Below are 18,020 nucleotides of genomic sequence, written 5' to 3'. Positions count from 1 at the left end.
TTTCTTTTCTTCCCCCCAATATAATTTAAGGAATGATGTTGCTGCCACTCATTTGACTGCTGTTATTGCTCATTGGACACCAACTGGAGAAAGCTAAGGCTGGTAGAATTGCACTCACTGTATTCTGAGAGTTCCTTAAAGTAAAAGTGCCATCAAAAGTATTCCCTAGGAATAAGTAAGAAGAAAGTTTTGGTGCTTTTTTTGTTTTATTTGCTTGTTCGGGTTTTTTGTTTGATTGGGTTTTTTTTAAGAGCTCAGACCCTTAACAGAATCAGGAGGAATGAAAAGTGTTTTGTACTTGAAATTTGAGCTGCATAAGGAGTTCCCTTTTCATGTGAGCTCCTGCTCACTGTCTCATTATGGTTCAATTGCATCTGCCTGCAGTCAAGGGATGCCCTTTGGCTCGGTGCAGCCTGTGTCCCTCCGAGCCTGTGAGCCACACCTGAGTGCCACTGGAGCACACTGGTGTATCTGCATGCTCAGGCAATTCACATATTCCATTAACAAATACAGAATGCTTCAACTGCCCTGCAAACCAGAATCCCAAATGCCATAAAAAGCTCTGAAATTGCATCCATCACTTCTCATTTTTCAACATTGACAAGACTTTTGGCCTTCATCTATTACATAAACTCACCAATCTCTCCTCTGGCTGTACAGTCATTACAAGATAGAGATTTGAGATCCCTGTTTTCCATTTCACCTTTCCCTGACACATCCCCAGTTTAATCTTCCTGTTGCTTAGTTATTGCAAAAATGGGCAAAACCAACTACTGTGAAGATAAGTAGGTTTTCTTCTGAAAGAAGATCTATTTCAACATAGGAATGAACTTAAAGCTCTCAGATTAGTGCTAGAATATAAAATAATTCAGCTTTAAAAGGATCAGTCTCCCAAGTCCACAGTTTCCTAATGGTTAAACAAAGAAGCAACAAAGGAACAGAATGAACTTCAGTTTGCCATAAATATATTTGTATGCTTTCCCAAATAGCCAGTGAAAAAATAATTTGCTAATTGCCCACGTTTGCCTGTGGCTAGAGCCCTGTGTTGTCTTGGTGGTTTTGCTGCTTTCTCCACAAAGGGAGAAACTTGAATCTCATTGATGTCTGGGGGTTTTACAGAAGACAAGACAGGAAAGAGTTTAGGGCTATATCTGAAGATTTTGTTTGGTTTCATAATTATTTTATTTATTTATTTTTAAAATTGGTTTCACTCTAAGTGTCAACTCTCCATTGTTGAGGTGATTTCTGTTAATTCAACAGGTATTTTACTCAGCATCTGGTACACACAGCTATATAATAACTATAGAAATTACCTTGCATCTGAGTTTGCTGCTAATGGGGTAGATATTCCTTGGTGAAGTGCTCCCTCTTGCCTGGGGGAGTACATTCCTCAAGATGAAATTCATTTAGCTGTCACCATTGTATTCCTTATGTGGGAGTTCCAGTGACATAACATTCAGATTGTGCCTGCAGGAAGAAAGCTCAATTTATAACCACAGCAAAGCTAAGCCTCTTGCATTTTCCCCTTCCTTTTCATTTTGTGTCTTCATCCTTTCCAGTCAATAGGAGATGGATGGTGAGAGGGGTGTAAATGGAGAGGGTTCAGCAATAAGACAATCTGATGGTGTAGTGTTGTCTCTCCTTAAAGTGTCTTTTTGTGTGATCTTCCTGTGTGCTTCAAGGCCAGATATCCAAATGTTCAACAGCTGGATTTGAAGGACAGGTTTTTCCAGAAAAACTTCAGATCCTCTGGTAAAATTGTGAACAAGTGCAGACTTTTATCAGTAATTAAAATGCAGATGTTTGTTTTCTCTACAATGTACAAAACACAGAAGTAATTGTAGGTATTGTTCCAAAAATACAAAGTGAGAAGCTGACCAAGAGTTGAGTGTTCTCGTCCACCCTTCTGCTTTGTGTCTTGTCAAGTTGGGTTTCTCAGGATGCCCTTTCTCTTGTACCAGGTCTTTGCAACTGAAAGGAATTCCTGCAAAACTCTCTGAACCGAGTTAGGCTGACAGCTGAGAACACACTAAAAATATTTTGCAAATTGCCTTTTTATTTCAGTGTCTTAATTGGAGGGATGTCTGCAAGTGTTGGCTTTCTCATCAGTGCAGTACAATGTGCATGTCATTTTTCTTTTATATTTGAATGTTTATTGCAGGGAATTTGTTAGTGGCTTTTGAGTAATGCCATTAATATTGGAAGTATATTAAATAATTTCTCTTTATAGATAAAATGAGCTGAATGGATATGAAACACAAACCGAATTAATTAGGCATGGTTTCTTCTTTTCTAGTGAATAAACACAAACCTTGGATTGAGACATCATACCATGGAATCATAACTGAAAACAACGACACTGTGATTTTGGACCCTCCCCTAGTTGCTTTGGATAAAGATGCACCTGTTCCCTTTGCAGGTAGGAATGTACATGAGCAGCAGCATTTGAGCCTGTGGACTGCATTTTGAATTTATTGGCATTTGTAAGGGAGGAATTCCCAGTGTAATTTGAAGGGCACATGTAAAGGTTGTGTCTGAGTACTCAGGACCTGACTGTTGGCCCATGGATCCTGAAATGAGGTGTTTCCTACACTGAACTTGTTGTGAAGCAGAACAGAATAAAGAGAATAATACAGCAGGCACCCACTATCAATATATTTTAATGAAAACACAATAATGACACAATTACACTTGAATTTGCTTTTATAGAAATTAATCATTGCAATTGCCTGAAGTAATAAGACATAATTAATTTTGTTCAGCAGTAAAAGCCCCTGCTTTCTTTCTTCCTGTTCTGCTCCCTGGCTATGGACAAAATGTGTGACAAATACTTAGAGCTGCTCAAGTCATATCTTACTGTGTAAGTACTTTTAGCTGTTGAGACTTTGACAGAAAATTTAATGGAGGTTTTGAACATTTTTGCTCAGGTTGCTGTAGATAGATGTATGTCATGTACAAGTTTGCATGTATATTGTCTATTTTACCTGACACTTTTTCTGTCCTGAGTCCCTTAAACAGAATATGGGACTTCTTCGTGTTGAGCAAGTTGTCTCTTAAATTCCCTCTTTCATTAAAAATAATTTTTGAAGAAAAGAGAGAATAGTAAAGCTTGATAGCTGTAAGGTGGTGCAGTCATTAAAAAGATGGTATTGCTTAAGAATCTTCACCTTTTCTAAGGAAAGGAACTGGTAAAGGTGAGTGTCCTTGCTCTCGGGGAGTTGTCATATTCAGGAAGCAGAAGTCCAAGTGCTTGCCCCAAACAGCATTTTACAGCATCCTGAAAGAATTGTTCTCAGTCACTTTTCCCAAAGCTTACACTGGCATCAGCTCCTACCCTGCCAAGCCAGGGCTCCCAAATGGTTTTTATATATTGACCCCCATTTTAATATCAAGATAGTTTGTTGCTCATGGTGCCCAGTGATTCTTGGCTGCATGAAGATCAGTTCCTAGTGAAAAGATGCCCTTGTCATTTTTTCCTCTATTACTGTGTGTGTTCTGTCTTAGATTTTGTTCTTTTGCTTGCATTCCCTTAGGATCCTTCCAGGGATGTTAATCATGTGCTGTTGTCACTGACACTGCAAACTCTGCTGACTGGGAATTTGTTAGCCTAATTATTTTCTTCAGCTTTTACATTGGGAGAATCAACACATTTTTCATTAAATAGTGGTTTACTTTTTGTGTAGAAAATCATCCTTTGAGATACTGAACTTACACAGACAGACTGGCTTTTGTGATAAAGGTTACATTAGACAGTAGTTTCAATCTAGCTTCTCCATTTATTAATTCAAAGTATTTATATTGTGAGAAATATCTACTTCTTACAAGGGTAAATACTTTCTGTGTATTCCCTGATACTGATAGTTTATTTCCTGATAATATTTGGCCTCATGATCTGCAGTCCAGGCATAATATTGTATTATTGATGGAACCCTTCATTCCCTGGAAGGGCCTGCATTCCCTATATTTTTGGAAAAACCTCTATGCACTTTTTAGAAAAACTCCTGTCTTTTTAAATTGTTGGAGGAACCTGCTATTTCTGTTGTAGTTTTTTATTTAATTATAATGTATTTTTATTTGGTTTCATAATATCATTAATTTATTAAAGGTTTTTATGGAACATTAAATTTGCATCATGTATTTAGTAGGAGAAAACTGAAACAGATACACGTACAACATTAACAATATTCAGTAGCTGTACGTGTAATAGTGTGGTAATGTGGAATGTCTTTTATGGCCATATTTTATTTGATTGTGGAAATTGCAGTTATATAATATATCAGTCTTCAAGTGTAACAGAGAATCAGAGCTCCAACAGTTCCTTGATCATCATCGTGTTAGTATTTTCAGTATTTTGTGCAACTGTTGGAGAAGAAAATAATTCTAGTGCTTGGAAAGTTCTCCATGTTTGTTTGGTTGGTTGTTTTTTTTGATGGGCCCAGATTCGAGAATAAATCAGGGCAGTTTCTGATCTGTGCTGAAATGTCTGCTGAGATCTCCTTGAGCAAACTGCAGTAAGACTAAATTTATGTGAATTCTTCCTCTGCAACAACCCCTGCAATAGTTTACAGGCAGATGGTTGGCTCTTCCATCAGGATTTGTGTTACCTTATAAAAATAAACTTTTTTTCAGTAGTACCAGTGTGCATTTGACTTTAAAAACACACACAAAACCTATTGACAAAAGATCCCCTCCAACAAACCAAAACAAAACGCAAATACCAAACCAACAAAAAAGACAGCAACCCAGCTGCCATGTAGCCACTGACTGCAGATGGGCAGGAGCTCTACAGGACCAGAACTGAACCAGAGCAGAAGGCACAGGGTCAGTTACCCCCCAGCTGATGTTCCCAGGGCACACCTGTACAGAGCTGGATGGTATCTGAACTGTGAGATCTTCCTGCTCTTCTCAGCGCCTTCCCTTTGAAGTGCTCGTCTTCCTTCAGTGGCAGGCTTGGGGAAATGTCCAGGATTTACCACTGGGACAGGTCATGGTAGGGGAAACACCTATTTATTGAATTGAATTGTATCTACTGACTTCTACTTATTCCATATTTATATGTTGTTAGTGAGGGTGTAGTTCTTCTGGACGTGTGCTTAACTTGTGTTTGCTCCTTGCTGCTTGCCCTGGTGCACAGGTAGATCATGCATTTCATATTTTTCACCTGGGCAAATAATTTTTCACCAGGTAATTACTTTGTTACTAAGAAGAACACTTGTTAAGAGGCATTTGCTATTCAGTGATTTTTAACTCTGCCCTTAGTGCTTTGATATGCTTTCTGTACCCATTCCTATGATCTCCTTTTTTTAGTTTAAATGTTACTTGTGGCACAGGCCTACTCCAAACTGCGAACGGTGTTTTGGTTTTCGCTTATGGAAACTTTAACTTTTTTCCTAATTCCTCTGCCTTTTTTCATCACCATGCCTACTAAGATGAGTCTGTCTACCCCTTCTAGGAGTGCACACATTATGGTGCACATCAAACCTAAGTGGTCACAGGAGAAAATTACTGTAATCTGCACTTTTTTCCACCTCTATCTAATGTTAAACATCAAGGGTGATGACAGGAGAAATAGGAGTCTTCTGTGCAGTTACCTTCCTGACAGGTCTGTGTTTCCAGGAAGGACTGAGGGGAGACTAACAGGACTAAATGTGCCTGTGAAAATGCTGGCTGTCAAGTGTGATCAGCATTTTTCATAACTGGAGCACGAAGACTTTCACAGGATTGCAATGAATGGCTTTTCATGTCTGTTTATCTAATGAATTTATTGTGAATAATTCAAGTATTTGTAAAGTCCTGGTTCTTAAAATTATCACAGTGTAGGCATACCTCACTTTCTCTTTTTTACCTAATTGTATTTTTTGTCTCCTAGTTTGGAAGGAAAGCTTGAAAATATCAGTATAAGCTTCTAAGTGTGAGAAGTTTCAGGATCAGCAGTTTTCCATATTTCAGTTTTTCATGTCCTGGCCCAAAAAAGATTTTCACAGACTGGTGTTGAAATACAACTGACCTTTAAAATAACTAAACTCACCATGGCATCCCGGAGCCTTTTGCAGGGTATCAGAGACATTCCCTGACCTTCCTTCCCTCCCCTTGGCCAAAAAATGAACCCCTACAAAACTCACAAAGAAATTGTAACAGTTCAGGCTTAGGGTAGTTTGGCAGAAACAAGGTGGGATCTACTGAATCAGCTTGTCAGGATTCTGTCCCTCACAAAATGCTGTGAGATGATGGATGGCTTTTGGAAGAGACATCTACCTGCATTCCAACAACAGCAACTACATTTCATCAGCAATGCTGTGCAAAAACAGATCTGAAACGAACTTCAGGATGTCGTCAGTCCATGCTCCTGCCCGAGGCAGGCCCCTTGTCATTCCTGAGAAACAGTTTAAACTGTTTTCTGTCCTAATCTTACTGGAGTGGTAGAGATGCAACAGCTTCCCAGGGCAATCTGTTGCACACTTCACCATGTTCCTGGCTTTCCATGGAGCTTGGTCTGAACTTTCTCTACAGTGGTTTTAGCCCACTCCTTTTAGTCCTGTCCACAAGGCAAAGCAGATTATTCTTTTTGTGCAGCAGCCTTTTATGTTACTCCCTAAAAGCACTGTGAGCATCCTAAACAGCCTGGTGTGGAGGTGGTTTCTGCTGCTCGTGGTGTTTTCTGAAGCAGAAAAACAGGAGGTAACATTCAGGGCAGTGAGGTGATGGAAGTCCCTTCTCACCCTGGAAGAGAAAAACCAAACTTGTCACTGTGCCCCCATTTCTGGGCTGATAAAGTCACATTTGAGTGCCTTGTGTCCCAGCAAGGCTGAGCTAGGTAATTGTACCAGGGTGAGCTGGGCCCATTACATCTTCAGCTACTTTTATGCTCTTGATAAATTTATAAAGAGCCTTTCTTAGCAAGAGGAGAGCTCTGGCTCCCCCCAGACAAGTAGTGTGTGTCTCAGAAGCAGTTCCAGTTCACACCTCCTGGGCACAGGGATTCTCAGTCTCTGACTGTGTTTTGGCTGTGCTAAAAGCACTGTAAAGAATAAGGAAACAACCAAACTAGCCAGGAAGGATGTCTGAATACTCACTAAACTACAAGATGTTACCACAAACTCTCCAAATCTTCTTTGTTATTTTAGCAGCTCAGAAGAGTGTGTATTCTCAGCTACACCACAGCAAATCCAGCACTTGTCAGCCCACTTACACCCAGGGACTGAACACAAAATCCCATTTCTCTGTTTCAGACTGTGAAGCTGTCCAGCCTCCTTGTTGTTTGTTTGTTTGTATTGAAAAGCAGTGGCATTAATAACAGCAACTATCCTTTTGCTACAACATTGAAAATACAGAAGTTATTCTAAAATTGTCATTCTGAATATTATTATTACTACTCACTGTCAGCCAGACTTAGAACACGAGTCAGTTTAGGATGCCCAGAATTCATTGGTGTTAAATATTTCACTGTAAAAATGAGACATGATCAAAAAAATATGACATGCAGGCAAAGCCCTGGAGTGTTGCAGTTGTTAATAACAATTTTTTAATGATTTTTAATTTCTAGCTTTGAAGCTTACATTTATTACTGTAGCTTAATTAGTTAAGGCTTTAGCCTTCAAAGGCAAAATCCCAATCTCTTCACGGTGATCCTAATCTAAGGTAAAATAAAAGATTGGTAATAGCACAATTAATGCTGGGGATGCTGGTTTTGACTTAAGGGATGCTGCTTATCATCCAGTAAAGTTAAGAGTGATAAACATGCCCAGGTTTCAGATTTAGAATGCCCTAAAAAACCAGTCAGTCTCACAGTGACCTCTGGTAATCCCTGAAGCTCAGAGATCAGGGGTTTGAAGGCTTTTAAGTTTGGTTATTTTCTGTGATTGCCTTTCCTAGTCATTTTTGCAGCTGGGAAATAATAGTAGGTGACATCAGTGTGTCCAAAGAAGACTCAAGGGTCAGGGTTCAGGCTGTTCTGATGGAGCTTTGAGTGGCTGCTGGGGGGTTTTCATTGCAGGAGGAAAGGGCTAGGGAGAAAATGAGAATTACATGCTTGGGTTGGGAGTGAATGCAAGTTCCTCCTGACAGATAAAATCAATAATGAATGGGAATGTTGAGATACTTTGTTACATCTAAATATGCTAAATGACTTGAAACTAGAAAGAATCCATGAAAAGAACCAAGGAATTCCAGTCTGATGATATCCACTTGGACTTTTAAAACTAGTTATGGAAAATCGTGATTTGTGATACATTTGAACTGGTTTTGAGTAGTTTTCTTTATGTACAAGACTTGATCTTCAGAAAAATAAGGCAGGATATTACAGTGGATTGCAACCCTAGACAGTAAAACAGGGACAGAATCTGTCATTTTATAGTCCTAATGTGTACTAAATAACCATTTAAGTAAAAAATTGTTAAGTTAAAACAGATTGTCACTGAATGTACCAGGAAAATAGTGAGAGTTTTTAGACTCTTGGGCTATTCAGAGCACAAGAGAGAAACTTGAATGGGGAGTGCTGGAATTGCTAAGCCTATAGGTCCAAAAATGTCTTGGCTGCTGTTATGCTCTGAGGATGGATGTAGATTTTGAGTCACACTCCTTTGAAACTAATGAAGCCTTGCTGTATGAGAGCCATTGCAATGTGCCTGATTCTGCAGCTGAAATATGAAGTCATTTATTTCAATGAACTATAAATCCTTTTCTTTTCAACAAAATATTTTAAAAGCTGCAGAAAGTATTTATTTTGTTGAGGTTCTATGTTGACTTTTTTTTTCTGCAATAAAACATTTTAGTGTGAATTAAGATGTAATTTGCTTTTGAGATGTGATTTTTGCTGTGGAGTTAAGTGTGGTTTCTAGACTTTTTAGACATTCTCTAAAATCAGAGGTGGTTCCTCAAGGATTTCAAAATTCTGAAAGTCACAGGAAGGACAGCATAGGAAACTCATCTGTTTGGGGGTAAAAAAGGATGAGGACTGGTCATCTTCTTATGGTTTGAGTGATACCTGGAGGGTTACCTGAGCTCTGAACAGGGTCACATATTAAAAGAAGTGTGAGCAGCTGAAAAATGTAAAACTGCTCTAGTTATCCCTCATCATTAAGATTGCAGTGGAAATCATAACTGCTTATCTTCTTACGATTTCAGTTAGAAATGGAAGCTTTCTAACATGTATTGATATAAATTAAATTATTTCAAATAACTGTGCTAGCAAGCATAACTCCAAGCTATGAAGATTTATGGTGAGCCAGTTGAAGCAAACAAGAATGATGCCCCGGGACATTTTCTCTTCTTGTGTAGCTTGATTCTCTTCATTGTTTGATATTTGAGAAGTAGTAAACTTGAGCTGCTCACTTCTGCTCTCCAGTGTGTGTGAACCTGAGAATCCAAAATCTGCACCCATCTTTGCTTCCAGCGCTGCAATAACAGGAGAGACCCTCAGAGGGAGGCCTGAAGGAACAGAGTGAGGACTCAAAGGAAGGAACAAACTGAGTCAAATAATGGAAATTCCACTCTAATAACTTTCTTCACGCTTTCATTCCATCTGTGGTCCACCCATTAATTCAATTAAATCTCTCTCCTTTGCATAAATAATTTCCTTTTATGTGTGAGTTCCTGTGTTGTCATGTTCCTAGGTGAATGATGATGAAAACCTAAAAGGACTGCTTGTAAAAGCATGCAGCATTCTTTATACAGACTTAGAAAAATAATTTATAATGCCAGGAATTGTTAGCAATGCAACAAGTAGAACGAGAATATTCACCACGTAAAAGTTTACTGCAACAAAATTGGCACTGCAGGATTGCAGCTTGCTTTAAAAATAAAATCAAAAGGCTTTAAAATGTGTTCCTCAGAATGGAACTACTTGAGTTAGTGTAAAGCAGCAGGGACAAGCCTCTTGCTTTTAATGGTTTCTAAATATTAAAAACGTTTTAAAAGAACAGCCTGAATAGGTAATTATTTATTCTTTAGAGCTCCTTGTGCTTATTGGTCAACAATTATCTTGTGGAAAGAATAGATAAGAGCCCCCACTTTTCTTTAACCCTGCTTCTTTCCCCTCAGCTGAAAAAAAAAATAATTTTCTGGACAAGAACAAACACTCCCAATAGCCTGAAACTGCTGTTGATCCCTTTTCTTGCTAGGGCTACCTAAAAAATGCATGTGATGCTACTTTTATGAAGCAAGAAGGGGAAGGACAATATAAAGAATTCAAACTCTGGACAGGTGGTTTAGGTCATTGATTTTCTGCTCAATTCTCCTGTTTCTGGCTGTGTGAAATGCATCCAACCAATTTGTTCTCCTGGCTTGTGGTTTCCTCCGCTGTCTTTTTTTTCTGTCTGTTTAGATTATAAAAAAAAACCTCTCCCAGTGCTTTTATCTCAGTGACTGTGGGGCACTGAGCATCTCTGAGTGCAACCCCAGCACAAGGAGGATTTGCTATTCTCAGCTGTTTTCTGTTCCATACCCATTTATGGCATGGGCGTGTTTATAGGGGATGTAACAGTGCCACCAGACTGACACGTAGCAATTTTGTTCAGTAATTTGGAAAGAACCTCTCTCTTTATAAATGAAGTCCAATGCTTCTGTATTAAATATTATATTAATATTATATTAAATATAGTATCATATTTATATATTATATAAAATATATTTTATATCTAATATATAATATAATATATAATATAGAATAATATAGAATATATATTATATGTATTTATATGTAATATATTATATATTTATAAATATTGTATTATATTTACATTATAGTATATTATAGTATAGTATAGTATATTATAGTATAGTATATTATGTTAGTATAATATACTATATTAGTATACTATATTATATATACTATAATATAGTATACTAATATACTACTATACTATATTATACTATATTACTATATTATATATATAGTATATTATACTATAATATAATATATTAATATTATATTATATATAGTATATTATATGTATATTATTCTTTTAAATGTTGTCAGATGTCAGGGTAACTCTTGTTTCTCAGACTGAAAGGCAGTCTAAAAAGGACAGTGGAGGCAATATTCAATTTTTTTGTTTGCTTGTTGCCTCCATCGTAGTGGTGGTGAACATAAACATAGTAGAGTTCAGAAAGTTTTGAGAAAACAATATATAATTTGTGTTAGATTTTTGCAGTATCACACACTCTGCCAGTCCCAGGCTCAACAGAGACTCTGCTCCTGCCCTGGTGGCAGTCACTGGAGCTGCCCAGCTAATTGGCTCAGGCCAGTTCAATCAAGGAGGACATGCTGGGCTGCTCAAGTGATGGAAAATGGGCACCCAATCCCATCCCCACAGCTCCAGTCATCTCCTGGGCGCTGTGATCCTTTCCTTGGACAGCTGTGCTGTCCCACTCTGGGATTCTTGCTCTTTGCCTCCCCCCCAATGCCTCGTGTCAGTCTCAAGGATTTCATTGGTTTGTTTGTCACCCCATTGCACAACCCTGAGCCTGAGACGTTCTGTGCTTACTGAAAACACAGGAGGGCATGAACAGACAAAATACTGATAGCTGTGAAGTATAGGCAGATGTGTTGTAGGCATTTATGATGCACGTTATTGCAAAACTTCTCTGGTGCAACAGCAGCTTTTGGACACAATTAACCTGCGTATGCACTTTGTATCCACACAAACACTTGCCTTACACTGAGCTTGTAATAAAGTATTTCACATCATAGGTCAGTTTCCCTCACCTACAGCGCTGTTCTCTTACATGAAAATTGTGCAAAGATTGAGAGAAAAAGAACTAGTTCCGGGAAGTGATTGGTTTTTAGTTACTTCATGGACTGTGACTCCAGTTAGCTGGTGTGCAATTACCATGGTGATATAAACAGACTGCAAAAGAAACCTACATTACCTTTAAAATGTAATTTTTAAATTTCTGATTTTTTGTTTGTTTTTTAAAAACCATTATGTACTCTGACTTACTTGCCCTTTATATAAAGTTTAAAAGAACAGAAAAATAATTCAGGTTTACAAGGGAGAGCAATTGCCAGCCTGTTGTAGGAATCCATCTCCATGAAAAAATTGTATTTAAATTTAACTAATTTCCTTTACAATTATTTACTTAATTAAATTTAAATTTAGTTCAAGCATTCCTGTCACATGACAAAGAAATTTAAGTAACTGTGATTCTGCAGCAGTGGATATGATAACCACAACATGTCAGGCCCAGTGTGTTTTGTTGTTGCTGAAAAGTTTTCAAGTCAGGTGGGTCCCTTTTTAACCAGCTGCTCAAAAAATTTCTGAAAGGCTCCTTGGTACTTGATTGATTTGTTAGTGCCTGTGACAGATTTAATGGATATTTCTGACAAGACTTCTGCTCCTTACTGCTGCCTGCTTGGAGAGCTTCCAGGTGTGCTAATGAAAAAAAGTCATGAATGAAGGCAGGAACAGTGAGCGTTGTATTTGGTGTGGCATCCAGAGGACAGAAATGAAATATAACACTGTAATTAATAGGTGTGCTAGAATTGGAAGGATGACAGCAATTTAACATCAGCTTTCAGATGCTTTTGGACTAGAATACATTATTTAGGACAGCAAAGTTTCTACATCCCCCCCCAGCAGCTTCCCTGGAGCTGGGAGCTGTTTCTGCATGGCCTCTTCTCCCAGGGCTTCACCTCTGCAGTGCTTCACTAAAACTGGACAGAGCAAAGGGCAAAATCCTGCAGCTCTGTCGGCTCCAATGGATGTTTGCCCACCTCTGCCTCAGTGCTGTCCTTGTGTGTGGGAGCTGCCTGCTAGAACAGCGGCATGAAAGGCAGTGGGACTCATGTGCAATGAAAGAGAAATCGTGTGCAATAAAAAAACCCATACGCTTTGTATAAAATTTTTGATTAAAAAGTGCTTCCTTGAGAGGAATTTGCCCCAGCTGTTGCCATCTGTCAGTTTTTCAGTGCCCTTTAGAAAACACAACAGTGTTGATTTCGGTGCATCTCTCTGGGGGTGCTGCTATAGGATGTGCCACATATGGCAGATTATCAGTGGCACTGCAGGAGCCAAGGGCTGCTGGGTGTGGGGCTGAGCTGATGGACTGAAAACAAAACAGTCCTTTGCTTTAATCTGCAAGATTGAAGTAGCAGGCCCTGCCTACTGCTTGCTGCAAAGTGCTTTTCTATGCTGCATGTGAAAGCACAGCAGAGAAATCACAGCTTTCTCCAGAGTCCCCACATAATTCATTTGCTTGGTGGGGTTTTACATACAGGGAAAAGTTAATTTGGTTGGAATGTTTCTTGCCAATGACTGTGGCTTTATTGAGCAGAACTATATATATAGGAATAATCCCCCTGGTGCTGATTTATTTTTAAGTTTTTTATTTCAGTATCATGTTATCTTCATAGAAGAGAGGGAATGAACACTCAGGAGCAAACGCTTTAATGTGTGTCTGTCCTGATGCTGTGACTGCAGGTGTAGAGGTGGTGGCCTGACTTCCTGAGAGATGAAAAACAAACAGAAAGGACAGTTTCTCAGACAGCAAGAAGTAAAAAAACTTTTTGAAGTAAAAAACTCCAAAATAAAGAATTCTGAAAATATATTTATTGTATTTAAGTGTATTAAATAAACCCTTAAGTCAGAAAGCTACAGACCATCCTAAAATACGTTGTTAATTCTTTCGCCATGTCTGAAGCTGCCTGAGCATATGGAGGTTTGCTGAGGTTTGAAATAACACTGGAGGAGGGGCATTAGATTAACAGGTGAGGCATCTAGAGCCACAGGCTGGGTACATTTTGGGGTTTTCAGCATCACTTTCTGGAAGGACAACACTGTCATGGTGCAGCTGAGGTAATGCTGAAATTTGCATTGTCGTTAAACTTAATCTGAATTTTCAGTAACATTTTGCCCACAGTGCAATTTCTGTATGAATTGGTCTGTGACCCAGAATAAGGGACTGAAGTACAGCTACTTTGCTTAAATAACATACATTGTTTAAAATAACATACAACTTCCTAGGAGTTTTTTAAATTGCTGTACTGAAGATGAAGTTAGTTCCTCCACTCAGCCTTGAAACTGACTCTTCATTGTAGAAGATACTGACTTATCTTCAGATTGCAAGTTTAAATCATATATAAATAACATCAAATATTTATTAGTTCATTCTGGGATACTTTTATTATGAAAATGGGAGAATTTTAACTCTGTTCCTGTGATAAGGATGTAAAAATCGAAACATCAGAGGAGAAGCGAATGTAGATTTAAAACATGAAAGTTCAGCTTTGAATGAAAAAAGAGAAAGCTGAGTCATTGTTTCCTAAAACTAATGAGAAGTAATTTAAGGTGCTGAAATAAGCAGCTGAAAAAAGCAGATGTTGGCTCATAATTAACTGTTGAGATTGATAAATCAGTAGATAAGCTCTAGGAAACAAAAGCCTGAATACACAGAAGGAGAGACATGCTGAGCATTCCAGGTAGTTCTGTGATTGCTACAGTCATAATATTTACTCTGAGTTTGTATTCATCTCGAGAAATGTTCAGACTCAATAGTATTTTGCATATGAAGAAGGAACTGCTATCTTTGACTATGATTTATTGAAAACTCTGTTGGGTGTGTGGTATTGCACTGTGGTTTTCTGCTTTCTGACTGCACCAAAGCTGCTCTTGTTGTGCTGGCTCTTTAGTTGCCACTTGAGTAAAACCAGGCTTTTTAAGAGCTTTGCACTGGTCAGAATCAATCAATTTTTTATCTGGAAACCAAAAGTAACTTATCACACATCAGGAAGGTGCACAGAGCACAAAACTAGGGCATAGGAATGAATATTTCAGTGTTCTGCACTTAAGCCACTACGTGCTTTGCTGAGAACACTGCGTGTTTTGCTGATGACAATGGAAACAACTGAGAAAAGGAGGGAAAGAGAGGAGTGTTCCCATTCTTCCATTAGTTGTCAGCAAATACCTGAATTGACTAAGGCTTTGATCTGATAGCTGGTGTTTCCACCTCACCTGGCAGCCAGTTTTCCCACAGACTCAGTTTATTTTGTTCGTATTTAAGAATTATAAATTCATATAATTTTTTCTTTGAGCCAGGGTATATACCTGTAATTGTTCTTAGAAGGAATTAGAGCCCAGAGGACTTCAGAAATCAGAATTTAATTCCTTCATCTGGCACAGATTTTGAGCAGTCAGTTAAGTGCCCAGGTTGATTACCATTTATCATTGGGTGCCCATCAACATCAGTGAACATCACAGGAGGAATCTGTTGACATAAATGGCTGACATTCATATAATTGCTGCTGTTCATTTTCCCTGTACAACTCTGATAACTGTAATGTGTACAATACTTCCTCTTTCATATTCCAACATTCATCTGAACTTCTTCTGCCTTCATTTCCTTTTGGTTTGGAAAGGTGGCTTCTCCCATTTTCCAAAAGCATGCTTGCTTCAGTTTCAGGGCCCTGTCCAAACTGGTCAAAGTACAGGATGTATGTGTATATTCATCTCCTTGAAGGAAAAACTCTTAGCAACTTAAAACCCTCAGAGAGTTTCATTTTATTGACAGTGGACATTCAAATGATGTAGGTCAGTCCTGAGAAGGGGCTGTTTGCCTCTCGTGGCTTATTGTAAATTCTTTAATAGTCTCACTTGATAAGCATTTAATTTGAGATTTCTTGCCATTTTGTTTATCACAGTCTGTACTTCAAATAGAACTTAAAGACAAAATTCTCATGTGCTTTTGTCTCTCAAATTATTCCAGATAATCAGTGGATTAGGTCAAGAAAATGCAAACTGCAGTGCTGGGCCTGAGCCCCTCCTGCAGAGGACAGAGAATTCTCAGCTATTCATTATTTGTACAGTTCAACAGAGATTATACACAAGAGATAATACACAAAGGTTTTATCTATCTCTCTCTAAGTGGTCTTAATCACAGGCAATGGAAATATAGTTTTAATTTATCTGTAGGATTTTAAAGTTAAATGGAGGTTGCCTTTTCTGCTGCGCCACAAGTAAATATGTGTGTATTTATGGTCTGGTTCCTGTCTCTTATTTCCCCTGCCACACAGTACTGCAATTGTCACAGGGATTCTGATCTAATTATGATCTCATCAGTGACACATTAGCACCTTTGACTTGCACTGACACACATCTGAAGAAGGTTACTTGTGTCAGGGCCGCACCTATTGGCAGCTTCTGCTTTCTGCTGCTTCCTGCTTCCCAATATTTTTCAGAAGGGAAAAATAAAAAGCTTTTCATTAAGACACTCTGTTTATTCTTGGCATTGGAATAGTCCAGATGCCATTTGTGCACTTAATAGATTAGCTCTGGTTTATTAAGACAATGGACACCATCAGCTTGAAATAAGTCAGATTTTCATCTACAATGAGTTATCAGTGCTCTGCTAAAAGACTGAAGGCAATATGAGTCTGGGCACACATGGGTCTGGCCCAACAATTCTTTTCTCATTTACTCTCCCTTCCAATCAGGAAAGTAGCTTTGTTTTTAAAAGCCATTTTGAAGGTATTTGTGGTAGTCAGAAAATTATTTAATGGCTCCATATTTGCTGTATGATTGACAAGTTTAATAGGCTACATTCTGTGATGTTAGTGAATCCTTTATTTTTTTCAGAAACAAGTGCAGGAAATGTGTATTTTAAAATTTATTCTTGTTAATAGATCTGATTGCTTGAAAGAGTGGACAGCTGCAATAGCTCAGTTCTGGGGCTAATTAAATAATGTATCTCTTGGTTTCCAATGGGAAGCAATTGCTTCCCTGATAAATAAAACAGTTTTCATGTTTTAGATGCTAATGAGGAAAACCCGATAATAATAAAATATGTCAGTGTTCATTTTTGGTCTGTGTGAACTGTGTGACACAAAATAGTGCTATTTGGGGAAAACTGACCATCACCTGCTACAGAGAAACAGGAAAAGCCAAGAATTCAATCTGAGCTGAAATTCCCACCTTCCCTCCCTCTCTGGTTTTCTTGGAATAGCACTGCATCTTTTATTTCATTATTATGGCCATGTTATTGCAGCAAATAAATGACTGTTAGATCTGCAAATATCAAAAGCATAATGGATTTCAAATTATACATACAGAATTAAATATTAAAGAGCTGTTTGAACCCACTGCTCTGTTAATGATGACTCGAGTCGTGGATCAACATTTCATTTCTTTCAGTGAAATGCTGACAGTGGTTCCTTGGCTTTTTTCCCAGTCTCCCCAGTAAAAATATAATTCTATTTGCTGAGCACAGGAAGGGTATGCTATAATTCTAATTTGCTCAGCAAATAAGGACTAACCTTCCTGCTGGACCTTATCTTCCTAATTTCTAGCCCTTGAAGAATTGAAAAATTGGCTATCAAACAAAATCCAGTTACCTATAAAGTAAAATGAATCAGCTGCTGCAGAAAAACAGCCAATCTTTATCATTGCCAGGAGACCAGGATCTTCAGTGTGGCTGAAAATGAGCAAAAGTAACAGTAAAAGAGAAACAACCTCTCTTCCCCCACTCTGTGTTTTCTTCTCATGACTAATTACTAATTCTAAGTGTGCAACCATCTGCTGCAGCCAGCAGTAATATCCAATAAAGTGTGAGCTGGGATTTGCATCAGGATGAGTGGCAACTGCATGGCATGGCAATCCTGGGCACTGTAAATGAAATAGTTCTCCTGGTTTGGAAATTCATTGTTCTCTACAAGCCAGATTTAAGTGCTTAGCTCAGCCTTCTGGAGCACACAAGGACAGAGTCCCCAGCTCTTCCCAAAGGCTCAGCTTGTACAAAAAGTTCATTTGTACATCAGAGTCCTCCAAGACACTTGGGCCTGAAATTTGCAGGAGGGGTAGATGCTCTTCCCTGCTGCTGAAGATTTACCCCATATGTTGAGGAATTGCTTTGGGTAGAAGCTCAAAACTTCAGTACCAAAGTACCTAAGGGAATCAGAACAAATACTTATTTTAAGTTATGGAATCTGGGGAAGAACAGGAGAAGGAGGTGCAGTAGAACAGGTGTTTTCCCAGGGTTTTGAAGATGATGGGGTAGTGAAACTTCTGGGGTTTTTTTTTCCCTTTACAAAT

At 38.4% G+C, this 18,020-nt stretch overlaps 1 protein-coding gene across 1 annotated transcript in view; it reads left to right on the top strand.

The window, feature by feature from the left end:
- The first annotated feature begins 2,301 nt into the window (after positions 1 to 2,301).
- The window catches only part of CLSTN2 (calsyntenin 2), a 198,230-nt gene continuing 182,511 nt past the window's right edge, over positions 2,302 to 18,020 (top strand). Inside the window, exon 1 of the mRNA XM_030954069.1 lies at positions 2,302 to 2,419. The gene's annotated coding sequence lies outside the window, so the exon portion shown is untranslated. The remainder of the gene's footprint in view (positions 2,420 to 18,020) is intronic.

Source organism: Camarhynchus parvulus, chromosome 9, assembly GCF_901933205.1.
Source record: "Camarhynchus parvulus chromosome 9, STF_HiC, whole genome shotgun sequence".
In the NCBI taxonomy this organism is placed as follows: domain Eukaryota; kingdom Metazoa; phylum Chordata; class Aves; order Passeriformes; family Thraupidae; genus Camarhynchus; species Camarhynchus parvulus.
Note: the sequence above shows the minus strand (reverse complement) of the source record. Positions and strands in the feature narration are given on the sequence as shown.